The sequence below is a fragment of the Petromyzon marinus genome, unplaced genomic scaffold, assembly GCF_048934315.1.
Source record: "Petromyzon marinus isolate PM22_M1 ecotype Great Lakes invasive population unplaced genomic scaffold, UKy_Petmar_22M1.pri1.0 PM_G_Scaffold_73, whole genome shotgun sequence".
In the NCBI taxonomy this organism is placed as follows: domain Eukaryota; kingdom Metazoa; phylum Chordata; class Hyperoartia; order Petromyzontiformes; family Petromyzontidae; genus Petromyzon; species Petromyzon marinus.
The window spans coordinates 472,501-475,000 of NW_027423028.1; positions in this window are offsets into that span (position 1 = coordinate 472,501).

The following is a 2,500-nucleotide window of genomic DNA, read 5'->3' on the forward strand; positions in this document are numbered from 1 at the left end:
TAGGGTGGCACAGAACTCCCTCGGAATGGGAAAAGGGGTCATTTTCGTGTTGCCACATTGCATAGGAACGCCATGAAACTTCCAGAGGCATTTGCAGCAGAAAGGCACGTGCACTCAAAAATTTTAATATTTTTCACGCATAGACCCCGTCAAACGCTAGAAGTTGGCGGGGATGTCTCTCTTGTGGCTCACGGGGCTGTTAGGGTCGCACAGAAATGCCTCGGAATGGGAAAACGGGTCATTTTTGTGTGGCCACATTGCATAGGAACGGCATGAAACTTCCAGAGGCATTTGCAGCAGGAATGCATGTGCACTCAAAAACGTCTATATTTTTCACGGATAGACCCCGTGAAACGCTATAAATTGGCGGGGATGTCTCTCTTGTGGCTCACGGGCGCTGTTAGTTAGGGTCGCACAGAAATCCCTCGGAATGGGAAAAGGGGTCATTTTCGTGTTGCCACATTGCGTACGAACGGCATGAAACTTCCAGAGGCATCTGCAGCAGAAATGCATGTGCACTCAAAAACGTCTATATTTTTCACGGATAGACCCCGTGAAACGCTAGAAATTGGCGGGGATGTGTCTCTTGTGGCTCACGGGGCTGTTAGGGTCGCACAGAAATCCCTCGGAATGGGAAAACGGGTCATTTTCGTGTTGCCACAATTGGCATACGAACGGCATGAAACTTCCAGAGGCATTTGCAGCAGAAATGCATGTGCACTCAAAAACGTGAATATTTTTTCACGGATAGACCCCGTCAAACGCTCGAATTTGGCGGGGATGTTTCTCTTGTGGGTCACGGGGCTGTTCGGCTCGCACAGAACTCCCTTGGTCCACCTGATTCGTGCATACAGGCAGCAACTAAAACTCTGTAAACCTGCTGTGAGGACATCTAAACAGTGGACCAGTGAGGCTGTGGAAGATTTGCGGGCGTGCTTAGACTGTACTGACTGGGATATGTTCACGACTGCTACCAATAGTCTGGATGAACTCACAGAGGCTGTGTACATCAGCTTCTGTGAGGACTGCTGTATCCCAACACGTACCAGGGTGAACTTTAACAACAACAAGCCCTGGTTCTCAGCAAAGCTCAAAAGGTTGAGGTTGGAGAAGGAGGAAGCGTTTAGGAGTGGGGATAGAGACAGATTCAAGGAGTCGAAGAACAGGTTTAGCAAAGCGGTGAGAGAGGCTAAACGACTGTACTCAGAGACACTAAAACACCAGTTCTCTACTAACGACGCTGCTTCTGTCTGCCAAAGGGCTCAGGCACATCACCAACTACAAACCCAGAGCGCCCCACACCACTAACGACTCCCGCCTAGCCAACGACCTGAACGAGTTCTACCGTAGATTTGAAAGACAATTGGACTGTCCTGAACCACCCCTTCCCACCCAAGAGGCCCCATCCCCCACCCATACTACAGAAACGACTCTCTCCTTTCAGGAGGGAGAAGTTAATGGGCTTTTCAAGAGGCAGAATCCACGCAAAGCAGCCGGGCCGGACTCTGTCTCTCCAGCCACCCTCAGGCACTGCGCTGGCCAGCTGTCTCCGGTGTTCACCAACATCTTTAACACCTCCCTGGAGACATGCCATGTACCAGCCTGTCTCAAGTCCTCCACCATCATCGCTGTGCCCAAAAAGCTAAGGCCAACAGGACTAAATGATTACAGACCGGTCGCCCTTACATCTGTGGTAATGAAGTCTTTTGAGCGCCTGCTCCTGGCACACCTCAAAGCCATCACAGACCCTCTCCTGGACCCCCTTCAGTTTGCCTACAGAGCCAACAGGTCTGTGGACGACGCAGTTAACATGGCCCTCCACTTCACCCTACAGCATGTGGACGCCCCAGCATCCTACGCCAGGATCCTGTTTGTGGACTTCAGCTCTGCCTTCAACACCATCATCCCTGCCCTGCTTCAGGACAAGCTCTTCCAGCTGAACGTGCCCTACTCCACCTGCAGGTGGATCACAGACTTCCTCTCTGACAGGAAGCAGTGCGTTAAGCCGGGAACAGAAGTCTCTGACTCCAGGTCCATCAGCACGGGAACTCCTCAGGGCTGCGTCCTTTGCCCACTGCTCTTCTCCCTGTATACCAACAGCTGCGCCTCCAATCATCTGTCCGTCAAACTCTTGAAGTTTGTCGGACGACACCACCCTCATTGGGCTGATCTCTGGTGGGGATGAGTCTGACTATAGGTGGGAAGCTGACAACCTGGTGACCTGGTGTAGCCAGAACAACTTAGAGCTAAATGCTCTAAGGACAGTTGAGATGGTTGTGGACTTCAGGAAGAATACAGCCCCACTCACCGCCATCACCCTGTTAGACTCCGCAGTCAAAATTGTGGAGTCCTTCCGCTTCCTGGGCACTATTCTCTGCCGGGACCTCAAGTGGGAACTGAACATCAGCTCCCTCGCCAAGAGAGCTCAACAGAGGATGTACTTTCGACGGCAGCTGAAGAAATGCAACCTGCCAAAGACAATGATGGTGCAATTCTATAC